Consider the following 14,737-nt stretch of genomic DNA (forward strand, 5'->3'; position numbering starts at 1 on the left):
CTCCTGCTCTTATAAACAAGACATTTTAAATGTGGACTTGGATTTTCACCAAGATTGAAAGGATGAAGTGTCTCTTTATTTAGTTTCCGGTTTTATTCTGTAGTTTTTTTCCTCCCCTTGTGTCCTGTTCAACTTTTCATTTCCTGTCTTTGTCTGTTTTCCCTCCTTTTTTGATTGCTTGTCCCGCCCTGATTGTTTTCACATGTGTCTCGTCCTCGTTGTCTATATAAACACCTGTGCTCTCCTTGGAGTGTGTGGTCAGTTTGTGTCCTTCCATTGTGTTGATGCATTCCATGTTTTTGCTTTGTCTCTGGATTTTTCTTTGTTTGGACTGGTTTTGCCTGGATTCCCAGCTGCTTTTTGTTTGCTTCTGTTCCCTTTATTTATTGAAGTCTTTTGTCCACCATACCCTCACATCCGTGTCTGCATATTGTGTAAAACACAACAGCTTCACTGCACATGTAACGTGAGCTAGAGCAAGTTCACCTGATATTTGTTTTGGAAGTGTAATGTTTGAAACAGAGTGGCTTTTCATTAAACTTGCTGCCTGATGATTATTTTTTTAATGCCCATGCTGGTTTGGTCATGACATCACCCCTCGTCAATAGCTGCCTAATTGCGGTAAAAACCATCAGAGATGTAATGACAGAACTAAAGCAGCACGAAAATTAAAAACAACGTAAAGTCTGTAGTTTGTAGTGTTTGGCCACACCAAAAAATGCAAAAATTGCTGAAAAACATTCTGTTCTTTGCCAGTTGTCATGACCATTCCAGTGCTGTGCAATTGCTTGAGATTCCTTCTGAATCAGTACGACATCTGGGTATTTTTGGCTTTCAGATTTTGCTTGCTTGCGAAGTACATTTAGGCCAAATCAGTACATACTGCTGTAATAATGGGCGGTTCCTGATACAGGTATTGTGAAGCATGAATGAAGCAGCTGATACAAAGTGATTCCAAGTGCTTTCAGACAGCGAGTGGTTGCTGCTGTGGCTGCCGTCCAGCAACATCAAAGCTCTGCCTGCCACCGCCAATCCTGCCAGTCTGTACGCCACAGCCTGCTGCTGTCCACCTAGTATGATCTTGTCATGGTGCTGATTAAAGTGGGTTGTACAAAAAACTGTAGTAGTGGTGTAGTCAGAGAACTATTCAGGTGTTCAGGGCAGGACCCCTGCAACATATTGCTGACAGGTAACACGGCCCTCTAGATGACGGTGTGTTGTTTTCACTCTGCGTTGGAAAAATCACATCTCCGGTTAGCATACATACAAACATCTAGGTCGTTACCACAGCAACCAACGTGGAAGGCACTTAAAAGATGCCTGAAAGAACATATCTGATGTGAACACACACAGCACCGCGGAAAGGCAGTCCTGTACGCTGAAACTGGAAGACATGATGCGCATGCAGTCTGAACACAGTCTGGGGTCTATCATTTTGTCAAACTGTGAGGAGGCGCAATCATCGGTGGACGCTCGCGGTGCTCGGTACACAGCGTGCAGGTGTGATCAACAAGCTCAGTGACTACAGATACATAACATGAAGCTGGCGTCAGAATTGGAAACTGGGAATGAGTCTGAAAGACATCAGTGGTGAAAAGACACTACTGAAATGCATCATGGGAACTGTAGGATCCTTTTTTTTGTTATATGTCCCATTTTTGGCCCCCTAACTTTGTGAAGGTGAAACACAAAATTACTAATACAGTACAAATTAAACGTGGACTATTTAAATAAATTATTGTTTGTCACAGAAATCAGATACAAAATCCAAAACAATCTCTCCAGTGTGTAAAAATAAAGTGTCCTGGTGGACATCACAACACCCCCGTTTGAAATTTGAGGATGAAAAGGACCGTAATCCCGGTTACCACTTTGAACACCACATTAAAGCTTCACATACAGCAGCTCATCTTTCACCTGCTGTATGATTTGAATTTTTAAAAAAGACAACACCCCCCCCCCCCCCCCCCCTTTAAGCCTCCTTTAATCCTCCTTTCAAGTGTGTCTTACAGGTTGGGCTGTGATTTGGGAAAAGGCACCTCCTACACCAGGTTGTTTTTAGTGCAGTAACCTATTTTTCATTATTTAGAGGTCAGATAAAACGCCTGGTGTGCTTTATTCTGGTCTACGGCTGATCCTCTCTGCGCCCTCTCTCTCTCTCTGTGGGCGCAGGCAGTCCAGCAAGGGATCATTTATTGACTCGTATTTAATTAGTCTGCAGTATTCAAATAGCGCATCTGTGCTGCAGTCTGTACCTGACCTCGATGCACTGACAAAGTTGCCAAAATTTGCTAGTGAGTGCATGCCTGCGTGGAAATGTGTGTGCACTTATCTGGATGTGTTTGTGTGGAAGTGTATAAAAATGCCGAAGAAGGTGTCTGAGTTTTATCAGACTAACAGCTTTTCACACTGGCCTGGTTTTAACAATGCTGAATTTGTCCCCCAGAGCTCCAATAGCAGTTCCACCTCCTTGGTTCAGATACAATCAGTACTGTTTTGGCTCAAACAAGCTTTATCTGGTAAAGTTCACCACAGGCCAGCTACAGATCCATTAAACTTTAGGAATGAGAGAATCTCCAGATAGACGCGGGGAAAGTGAAAACACAGCAGTTCTTGTTTGCTACTACAGGCCTCTGAATAAATAATCTAAGATGTTCTTATATAAATAAATGTGTTTTGTTACATCCCACTGTTCAGTGATGCAACTGAGGTTCAGCCCGTTGAGATTCCGCAGTGAGCGCAGCTCAGATACAGTGATGAACAATAAGGGTGATACGTGACTGGTTTTGTGGATCTAGAAACCTGGTGAACAGTTCCCCTTTGGTGCCCTGGTAAAGAAACAAGTAAACCAACCCATGCAGTCAATACACTATGTAGACAAAAGTATTCAGACACCAGTAGTAGTAGTAGCAGTAGAGCATTTGTGAGGTCACACACTGATGTTGGACCAAAAGGCCTGGCTCACAATCTCCGTTCCAGTTCATCCCAAAGGTGTTGGATGGGGTTGAGGTCAGGGCTCTGTGTGGGCCAGTCGTTGGAAGCATAGCATTGTCCAAAATGTCTTGGTATGGTGAAGCATTAAGACTTCCCTTCACTGGAAGTCAGGGGCCGAGCCCAACCCTAAGAAACAGTCCCATACCACATCTGAATTCAATGATAAAGAGGCGCGTCCTGATACTTTTGACTATATAGTGTATCATGACTTCATACTGTCTAGGTTTCTTGACTGATTTTTTCCCTGTTGTCTGTTCCTCCACTGAAACATTTTTCTTTATGCTGTGTCGTGACCTTTATTTTGAAAACGCTTTTTGAAATTCACCATTTGTGTTGTTTCTGCTATCAGTGCAAAAGTCGGTGACCATGTAAATTGTAATATTGCTGCTATAAATTTCATCTAGAACATAAACTTTACTTTAGTACATCAGGACGTTGCAGTATCTAGTTGATGTTAAGTCTGTTTGTTGTACTGCTGTAATGTGAGTCACTGGCTATCCTCGCTAGCTTGCCCTGTATAACTCTTGGCATCCATTTGTTTCGTTGTGCTTTACTTCAGAAACTAGAGCACTATAAACCACCATGCTGAGCCGTGTTCTCTGTTTCCAACAGACCAGCTTCAGGGGTTCAATTCCAAAAAACTTTTTGACCTAATTTATGTGCACTCATTACACCTGAGCTCAGTGAAAGATCACTCAATCATAACTTTCTTCACAAAGTCAAATCAGTTCATAAAAACAGACTTTGGTTCAGTGCGAGGACAAAGAGCTCTAAAATAACACCTTCGTATCAATGAAGTTTGGCTGTTTCTCCTTCTCTCGACCACTTAGTTTTGTTGTGCATGTGTGAAGACAAAGTCTGCCGCAAATCAAGCCCATCATTAAAAGTTGATGTTGTCAATTGCCAGTAAAGACATGCTGCAAATATACATTCACAAGTGAATTTCACACTTCGGAAACACAAGCTGTTCGGTCAAAAATAGATCCGGTGTGTAAAGATAGCACAGTGGGGATAAGAGACACACATGTGACGCTGGTGAACACACACACGCACACTCGCACACACACATACACACACACACGGGCTAAAATGGCAGCTCATGGTACCTGATGAATGCGAAGGAGCAAGCGGAGCAGCTGCACCTCCACTATCAGACCTCAGGGAGAAAACGTGTGCTTTTGTATCCTCACTTCTTGATAACAAATAAAGTTGCTTTTTATAAACATTTGAACATAGTTTGAATCGAAATATTTATATGTGGTCTTCCCACATTCACATTTTCTGTCGGTACATAGTGTCTTAGAGCTGGAGAGCTTTGTAAGATACACTAACTACTTTCTGAAAATCTTTCTTGGTTTTCAGTTTTCAGTTATTCTGCAATCAAGAACTTTGTCAGACGCTGGTTGTTGCAGGATTAAAAATGAAATGTCAAAGCCTGCTGCAATTTTCTCAAACTACACAGCAAGGTGAGACATGCTGACGCTGAAGCACAGGAACAGGTAGAATACGTAGCTTGTTGAATGTCAAAGCCAAGACAACCAGGTTAATTATCAGCTAACTCAGTTTCTGACGGCAGTCTGCAGTAAATGGTTGGCCTTTGTGTGCGTGTTAAACCACTCTCCTAACATGATCCGCTTGGTGTTATTAATGACTCACGAGGAAACTTGAAAGCACAGCATTCTTGTTGACCTTTACCTTCCTGTTTTATAACTCACATTAACATTTATTCACCCAGAAAAATCTAGTACTTCTCTTCATAATATGACCTCTTTGTGTCAGCTGCTGTGTGCCTGCAGCGTATTTACTGGTTCTTCACACACGATTTCAGACCAGTTACAGGAGTTAAACCTGTGACTTTAACCCGTGACCTTACATTCAAGCCAGTTTATTTATTCAAACCAGTTCTGTGGATTCATAAGTGTGCTGCTCTCCTAATGTAGAACAAAGTGTCAGTGCAGACTCCGGGGAGGACAGAAAATAAAGACCAGACAGTTACAGCTAATGGAAATGTAAGTGAGCTGAGAAGTGTGGGATGACATCAGAAATTCAAAGACTTGGATCATATGCTCATACATAAGGGTACATTACATGTATGTGAGCATCAGGTACTACCAGATAGTGCAATACAGACAGAGCTTTGTACTGAAAGAGCAGCTTTATTGGTCTTGACTGAGAGTTCATGATGGAAATAATAATAATAAATACTAAATATTGATAAATAATTAAATATAGTGGAGACCATACCTCCCACCATACCTCTGACACAGAGAAAATTTTCTCTGACAATGACAATAGCTACCCAAGCAGTCAGTATTAATGTATTAAAGCTGCTTTCGGATGTGCACATTTTTATGTAAAGGTCATTTATACATACAGTGAAAGTCACGATAGCAAAGTTTCCAAGTTGGAGTTAGAAACATTTCCCTCTCCCTTTCAACACAGCACAAGCTGAACTTTCAGACTTTCAGTTTGACCTAAAGGAATGCAGCAGCTAAATAAAATATCTTACTCCCCAAATGCCAAATGAATTATCCTTCTAACAATTTCTTCTTTAAAGTGTCACTCTTGTATATAATGGCCCAGCATTCTCCCACCTTACATATTCCGTCTTTTATCAAGCTAGATGAGTAAATGTATGAATGAATATTCAGCAAAACATTCACATGCAGAATATGAGCAAATGGTAACTTCACGTCTTGTTATTCCATGTGTGTTCACTGTCTGACATCACTCAGTAGGCAGAATTCACTAATAAGTGACAAACCTGATAAAATTTATTAGTGTGTTTGTTGTGAAAACCAGGAGTGTCCCTTACACCCACTTAAGGCTTCAGCAGAAACACAAGTGAACAAAATGATCACTGAGGCAGTCGATGGGTGAACAGAAAACACTCGTGCTCCTTTGTAAAATTATTTTCCACTGCTTTTACACCAACGTTCTGTCTCTCTGCACCCTCTCACACACAAGTTGCCAAATATCTCACCAACATCAACCCTTTCTGTAAATGTGTCATGTCTGAATAAATACGGAACATTTACACGCACAACAGACAGATGAAGCCAGCGGGCATCGCATGTCGTTCAAGTCCAACACTTCAGACAGAATTATTTTTAAAAAAAAAAACCTTAAGTATTATTCCAAACATCTGGTTTCAGTTCAGGCTTCCCCAAAGAAACTTCTTTTTCTGGCTTTGAGAGCTACCATGCATGAAAAGACAACACAAAGAAAAAGAGAAGCTCAAGACTGACGTGAAGATAATGCAAAGGAAACATTCAAGACATCGCATTGTCAGGTGATGTCTTGGAAGTGCAGAGGAGAAACTCAACAGCAAAGAGAGCTGGACGCTGACGATGGAACCAAAGTAAAACATGATTGCGCGACAGTAGGCCTCATCTTCTCTGCTTTGCTTCAAACCAGCACAGTATACTGAACGGGACATTTACATGGCCTCTAAGCTGCAATACCTCAGGGAGCTCTCCTTCCCCATGAGAACGTACAGCACATTCCTGCACGAACACATTCAGCTTCTTCTGACAGATCCACAGCTCGGCTCCTCTCTGCCAACTGAATCACAGCCTTGTTTCCAGCAGCAGCTGCAGACATCCCGCCGCCGGTCACCTCCAAGATAAGACAGAGCTCTGTGTTACCTGGCTGCCCAGCTCCAACTGATCTAATGGCCCGGACAGGATTAGGTGAATGTGCTGCCTTAATAGAGAGAGGCAGAAAGCTAAAGTCTGAAGGTTTGTGGGCTGCAGAGATTCACTCAACCAAGACTCTCCTCTGAGTCTGAGCTGAGTGAAAGTGCAGCCTTAAGAGAGCAGGGCAGGAAGCTAAAGTCTGAAGGTTTGTGGGCTGCAGAGAATCACTCAACCAAGACTCTAGTCTGAGCCTGAGCTGACCTCTGGATCAATAGGCCAGAGGGACGGATGGTTTCCCTCAGCCACCAGAGAGCAAATGGAGCCAATGGCTGCTCTCTGTGCTAATCTTATCAGTACTGTGCACACATAAACATACTGTGTGCTATCTGTAATAAATCTTCCTCAACAGGCTGAGATGCTAGGGCAGGAAGTAACAATACAGCATAGTAATAATGTAGCCACAACCTAAAGCAGGAAAACAAACCTGCTGCTGTCACCACAGCTTCTCTTAGCTCTGCTTCCGTGTCTGGCCACCTTGCTGTGAATGCTGTCATTTACATATTTTACACAAGATTGAAATGGCAAAATGCTACAGCCCAGCTGTTCCAGTGTCTGTATTTGTACTGATGAAGTGAATTAGCAGGCTGAATCTGGCAGCACAGGCTCCAGGTCCTATAATGAGAGAGCTGAGACTAAATCAGTTGTGGCTGATTGTTGGCCGAGCCTGTTGTAGAGCAGTTGGCGTTTCTCTTATCTGCCTTTAAACGGCAAACAACTCACTCTGTTTCCTGCCTGGCTTGGCTGTGCTTTTTATTTGTGTGTGTGTGTGTGTGTGTGTCAACACTGAGCTGACAGATGCTGTAAAATTGAGCATGCTGTCGCCGTAGAAACTCAAGTGTGCCGTCATGTCTAAGAGGAGAGAATAGAGCACCTGTTTCTTCCTCCTCCTCCTCCTCCTCCTCTGGTTTTCATGCCACTTCATCTGCCCAGTATATGAATGCTCTGACCATCCATCAGGTTACACAAAGAAAAGTGTAATCCAAGTGAATTTACGGCTGTAGGAAGCTTTCACTTTTTACACTTTCACACCTGCCAAAAGTGTCACATCCAAGCTAAACCTTAAAATCCTTGAGTGTTTTGCTCAGTTTTCACTCCCTCCATTTCCAGGTTTAAAGCACAGGTCTGTCTCTAGCTAGGCAAATCATATATTATTATTTTCATTTTGACACAGGTTTAATTTTGTTTGAAGAAGTGTTCCTCGGATATAAGAACTGTTGATGGGGACATTTTGTGTTTCAGTAATGTCAAATATACTGTGCTGGCACTTGTTTTGCTTTTCATTTTTTTTCATTTGGGATAATTTTTGCTGTGGCTCCCATCATGCTGTGAGTGATGTAAAACAGGAAGTATTATGTATCTCAGATAGCAGGAGGCTACACAGACTTTAGGCAAATCACAGTGGAAGCAAACAAGCCACCATTACATTAAGTTTACCTGTAAACATGTGTTTAACAGTAAACTTACTGAGCACATTGGCCAGAAAAGAGATCCTGTATAACCTTTTATATATTGAAAATAAAGTCATCAAACGCCATTAAAGCAAAGATCACATGTATACAACTTTGAAATCAAAATTTTCTTCTCTCTCAGCGTGTCTGCATGTGTGTTAGTATCCTGTTAAGATCTGGTTTTTGGAGTACACTGGTCAAGGGCTGCACGTGGATAACATGGATGTTCTACCTGGAGCGCTCTGATAGAATCCGGGATACTACAGCATGTAAACACCTCATCCGGGTTTCTGAACAGTATTTATTGGTGCGTAGTGGCTGAGATGATGAAAAATCACAGAAGTCACATGAACAGGCAGGTGATAAGAAACCTGGACAATGCTAGAATCATACACGTCAGCTGCTGTATCTGTCAATATTTGGTTCTCTGAACAGGAAAAAGATCATATCTTGCAAATGTTGAGTCCACTAATCACTCTTTTAGCTCTGCTTTTGATCTCTACCAACTCCTGAAAGATGGTATTTGGCTCTTCAGCTGCTAAATGCTCCACTGTGTTTCAACAGCAAGTCTCTATATGTCTGCCAGCTGTTTGGTGCCAAGCAGGTAGCATATAGTGGGGTTTTTTAGAGCTTCTTCTCTGAAAACAGCTGCCTGCTGCATCTCAAAACAACACCGTGAGAAAAGGGAGAGTAATCTGAAACACTAACGCTGTGACTGAACAGCTAACTAATGAGCTGAATCTCACTATAAACATCACATCATGTGCAAACACCAGAGAGGATCACTACACTGGTGATACAACAGAAACCCTGGACATGAAACTGAATGAACACCAGAAACAAACATCAGCTGTCCATGAACAAGTGACTGCTAACTGCTCACAGCATCATGAGACACGGTCAAAGGTTACTGAGTCCCTGGATGTCCTCAGCGGCAAGGTTTACCAACTCCCCATACCACCTGTTCACATGACCACAATACTTGCTGCTTCACAGTGCTTCACAGTGTAGCATATTCCTACACAAACATACACTTACACAACACACTCTTGCTCTTGCACAAACATATTAATGAGTTTTTTCATGCGACAGTTGGAAGCCACTGAAGCTGCAGAGAAGCTAATCAGAAGACATGGCTGCGTTTTGCATGTTGCTGTGCCAGGAGCCATGGAGACGGGACGGAAATAGATACAGGCACTTAGGAAAAGGAAAACATTCACAGAGCTGAGAAAACCAAGCTTGACGTATACACTGACATGACGTGCCTGCAACAAAGAACATGCTTGGTTACATAAGGACAATGCATATTCAATTTCCACCGTACTGTATTGTGTCCCTGAAGCAACATATTCAGGGCATGGTGGTTCTGCTCCCTTTCACTGACTGCTGTGTAGGAGTCAAATTAAGAGTGAGCTGATCCAGTGTGGCAGTGCTGTGAGGGCTTGAGTGGAGAAAAGAGCAGAGGAGGAAGAAGTGTGAGGGAAGGCAGGAAAGATGGAGGAGAGCGCAGAGAAAGGAGTGGGTGAAGTGGGCTACATTAATGGATGGAGGATATTACATAGAGGAGATAATGAGAAGGAGGGACAACTTAATGAGAGGGGTGATAGAGACTGGGTAGCAATGCTAACGGGTTATATGGAGCACAAGCTCTATTACAGAGGGGAGTTGGGGACATCATAATCCCTGTGGCCTTATAAGTAATTACTATGTGATAGAAAGAGAGAATGGTAAGACCTATCTACTGTCAGCAGAAATGGTATTAACTCCCAAACGGTTCTTTCACTGCACTATGCTTTCGTGTGTGTGTGTGTGTGTGTGCGTGTGTGTTAGCTGTACTTTCACCATGTTAAGAGTTAAGTGGTTGACTTTCAGAGTGTGAGTGTTTTGTGCATGGAGAGGATGTTTTTTCCTAATATAGTAAGTTCTGTGGCTATAAAAAAACATAAAGTGTGTGTTTACTTCCTCTGTGTGTGGATCATAAGACAGCAGGGGGTCTGGACAGTGTATACTGCTGGCTTTTATCTACCTGTTCTACACATACACAGTAACCAGGCTGCTCGCCTTCAGTCTGGTATGAACATAAACACTAGCATTATATCTCCCCGTAGATCACTAGCTCCAGTACAGCACACTTAAACTTTTAGCATGCAATGTGTTGTGTAAAAGGACTATCCATACTAAGCCGACTGACCTGAAGTAATTAAAGTTTGTTATTGTTTTTGTTGATCTGGCCAAGCCTATTTTTGAACATGCTGAGCAAGCAAGGATTCATAACACAGGCAGAGCTCTTTAGCTGCACAGAGTCTCACCATTCACTTTAGCTCTCAGTAGGAAGTAGTTTCTGCTATAAAGAAATAACACATATCGGTATCATAATTTCAAAACATTTGTACCACTCACTGTATAAAATATGGAGGGAGCTTCTGGGTCTGAAAAGAGTTTCAGAATTCTGTCTAATGTCCAGCAGGAGGCGAGTCCAGTCATTGCAAAGAGAAGTATTCTATGTAAGCTTATTGGAAAATGAGCCCCACTTCTCACTTCCAAACAGTTTCCAAATGACTTTATGGTGTAAATCATTTGTTTCAAGTCTTCTTCAATACAGCATGATATAAATTATGGGCCCATTTAGAGTACAACAGACGGTAAAGCAGAACAGCTTTCAGGCGTGGCTACCTACTCAGTGAAGAGTGGCTACCACAGCGTGTCCTCGTGTTCTCAGATCCAATCATATCCTCCTCAGTTCTACCCTTTCACCCAAATATGGTCACTTCCTGCTCCAGAAAATCAAACAAGATCGTGACCGCCGTGAAACCAAACTTGTGTTTTCAAAACGCTTGTCCACAAACCACTGGATGGCATCACGGTGGGTCTACAGTTGTTTGGTACTAACTCATTCAAAACTACTGAGCTCAAGTTGAGGTGCACGTTGATTATCATCTGCATAGGACCAACCAAGAATAAATACATTTAAAATTACATTATCACACATACTTTAAGAATATTTAGTCTCATAGCCGTTATAAGCCTTATGTTGTTTTCAAGCTACTGACTAATTTACCAATATCTCTTATGAATGCCACAGCGCATAGACCCTATTATCACTTAGAACAGTAATAATATACTGACTCTATGTAGACAAAAGTATTGGGACACCGGACCACCACACCAATGGGGATTTTAATGACATCGCATTCTAAACACACAGGCAGTTTTGCAAATACAACAGCTTACACTTTTCTGTGAAGGCTTTCCACAACATGTTAGAGCGTTTCTGTGGGAATTTTCACCCATTCATGCAGCAGAGCATTTTTGAGGTCAGACACTGAGGTTGGACCAAAAGGTCTGGCTCACAGTCTCCGTTCCAGTTCATCCCAAAGGTGTTGGATGGGGTTGAGGTCAGGACTCTGTGTGGGCCAGTCAAGTTCTTCCACACCAAACTCATCTAACCATGTCTTTATGGAGCTTTGCTTTGTGCACTGGGGCACAGTCATGCTGGAATAGAAAAGGGCCTTCAACAAACTGTTGCCACAAAGTTGGAAGCACAGCATTGTCCAAAATGTCTTGGTATGCTGAAGCATTAAGAGGAGTGTCTGGATACTTTTCTACACAGTGTAGTTCAGTATATGCCAATTATATAAAGCATTCACTTTATACTAATGTAAGGTGTGCTCCTTGCTCAGTAAGTACACAATTAATGAATGTCATTTCAAGTTTTTCTACTAAAAAGAAATATCTGTGCCACCACTCGTCAATCACATTGAGACTTTGGTGCACTGCTGCCATTTCAAAATTTCCAAATGTCACTCACTTTGTCAGGAGGAGATGGCCCATCATCCCAACAGAACACTGGTGACAGCCCTACGTTGCACCAGTTTTTAACATCCATCTAACTGTGACAGGATGGAGCTCCATCCCGTCTGTCTTAAGAGCCAATAAGCAGACTTACATCACTGAAGCCAGCACCAAACCGCGTCGATTAAAGGTACCTGCTGTATACTATGCACGGTAATTGACTCAAAATGTATTTATGAGTGTGTACGGAACTAATCAATGCTTGCTGAAACAAGGAAGGATGAGGACAGGAAGTGAAGACGAGGAGTGTGTGTGTGTGTGTGTTGGGGGGGAAGGGAGGATTTGAGCCTCTTCAACTAGAAAATCAACAGTGCTACTGTACCTTCAGGTTGGAATCCCAGGAAGGAAACCTTGAATGTTTTCTCAGCACTACAATTCAGTTACCTGTGAAGTCAAGAAGATGACACCGCAGGCAGATTTTACAGTTTCTGATTTAAAGGTTAAATACATGACATTTTGATCAACATAGTATTAAACATGTATTGAGCATGTCATCATGTAAGATACATAGAGAATATTACTAATGCCTAATTTTGAGCTTTAGAAATTCAATTGCAATTCCACCATAAAAAAAATAATAATTAACCAAATTCAAATTGAATTAGAGGAAGATTTGCTATTAGCTAATGTTACCAAATATCTTTCATACATACAGTTGAAACAGTATTTCACACTGAGCAAAGATGGGATCCGTGTGTCTCCTCTGACGTTTCCGACGGGCAGCACTGGACTACAGAGGTCTGCCTTATGCTGTTATGCTATCGTAAGTCAAGCTGAGAATTTCCAACTTTGGATAAAAGTGTGAAAGTTGAGGAGAGTGACAGTTTCCCTCAGGGAGAAAGGAAGAGAAAGAAATGTCATTCTTCCCCCCGTACATCTGTGCCTGGACTGAAGACAGACGAGTGTGGTGAATATTGAGTAAGTGACCTTTCAGATAAAGCCTGGATGGTCTTTATATTCACTGTCTTCGTTGTCATGAGGACTGTAACAATAGATCCATCATCATCAATCATCATTTCATGGGCTGGGGAAGGAGTTTAAGAACCTATTGAACTATGACAAATGATGTAAACAACTGAACAATATCCAAACAGGCACGTCAACTCAGTTGCCAGTTTATGAGGCAGACAACTAATGCAATCTAATGCAGTCTAACACAACGGCCCTGCAATAAATCCCAACTAAATGAAGGTTATAATATTCAGTTTTTATTGTTAGAGAGGCAGTGATTCAACTTTATAGAGGCTGATATTTGCTGTTGGGATTGTATGACGTTATCCTAATAGTGTTTGACATTTTGCCCACTCAATTTATATCAATAAGAAAAGACAAATTTCATGAAATGCCTCTTAAAACAGATTTATCAAATTATTGCATGACTGTGTTTAGTTTTATCTTAATGTACCTTCCCAATAAAATGACAAGCTGCACTGACCTACAGGCCCCGGTGTTATTACTACTACATTACTGCTCTGTGGTACTCAGTGGTACTTTGTGGTCACTAATATTCTTCGTGTTTACCCCATCACTCTCAATGGTTTTTTTTAAATTAACGTGGCTCTGTGCTCTCTCACTATGATACCATCAAGACAACTGCATGTTATTGTTGAATCTATTCGTAATGGAGGCTTTTAATTATCAGTGTCACACGCACACCAAGCTAATTACAGGGGCAACATTTGCATAAAAAACCACATCCAGCAACGAGGCAAACTAAAGTGTAACCTCCTTTAAAAATAGTTTTAATGTCTGCCTACATTAAACTCATCGACCCACGTAGCTTTACAGTACATTTACAGCAGACAGCAGTAACTTTCCCGAGGTTTCCTGAAGCCAAATGTAACGAGTAACGAAATACTGCTAGCTAAAGTACTAGCATCACTTTCCAACTGAGCCACGAGTCACGTAAGCCCCTTCAAGCGCCTCTCAGGAAGAGCCATTACATTTCCATTAATTCCCCTCCTCTCGAACTACTCACTTTTTCCGTTTCCGTCGCCCTCTCTCCCGGTGTGTGCCGCTTCTCCTTCTCCTTCCTCTCGTCTTCCTTCCTGGAAGCCAGATGGAGACAGAAGTCGGATCCAGGCAAGATGGGAGGCGAGGCGAAGGCGCGCCGCTAACAGCTCCCGCCACGCCGGGAGCGAACAGCGGAGGAGCGGACTGTAACACGACCGAGCTCCGCTTACCGAGCCTGATATATCGCCATTATGTGGGTCAGAGATGAAGTATTCATCTCCGGCTTTCATCGCACAAGTTAAAATTCATCCCTGCGATGGTACAATCCGGAGAGAGAGGGAGAGAGCGTCTGTGTGTTGTGATAACCTATATTTGGTAAAGGGGAGCCCACTGACACTATTCTGTTTGAACTGAGAGAGATATGTCGTGAAGTGGGTGTTTAGGACTTTAAGTTGATTTCAGGTTACAGCAGGCCTATAAATATTTGATATATTACAGGAATCCATGGGGTTATATGGAGTCGAGAATGAGATCGTTTTTATTAACTTCTGTCCTGGTGACAAAGCAGCAAGTTGTCCACTATTCAGACCACACAGCCACCCAACTTGATGCCTTAGACATTAGGCCCACACTGATACACAGAAGGGCTCCATCTGTTCACTAGACTACAATATTTTATTTATTATGATCATTTAATGATTTAACTTCTCCTCTGTGTTGTCTGTTGATGGTCTTTTTTTCACAGCAGACATTTTGGCAAGTCAAAGCGGGACTAAAGGACCACGAGCAACG

The 14,737-nt window shown here is 42.1% G+C and overlaps 1 protein-coding gene across 1 annotated transcript in view; it reads right to left on the reverse strand.

Annotated features, from left to right (window-relative positions):
* The window catches only part of klhdc8a (kelch domain containing 8A), a 32,038-nt gene extending 17,514 nt beyond the window's left edge, over nt 1-14,524 (reverse strand). Inside the window, exons 1-2 of the mRNA XM_046384861.1 lie at nt 13,971-14,524; nt 12,315-12,376 (exon numbers count right to left, since the gene is read on the reverse strand). The gene's annotated coding sequence lies outside the window, so the exon portion shown is untranslated. The remainder of the gene's footprint in view (nt 1-12,314; nt 12,377-13,970) is intronic.
* Nucleotides 14,525-14,737: the final 213 nt, after the last annotated feature.

Source organism: Scatophagus argus, chromosome 3, assembly GCF_020382885.2.
Source record: "Scatophagus argus isolate fScaArg1 chromosome 3, fScaArg1.pri, whole genome shotgun sequence".
Taxonomy (NCBI): Eukaryota; Metazoa; Chordata; class Actinopteri; family Scatophagidae; genus Scatophagus; species Scatophagus argus.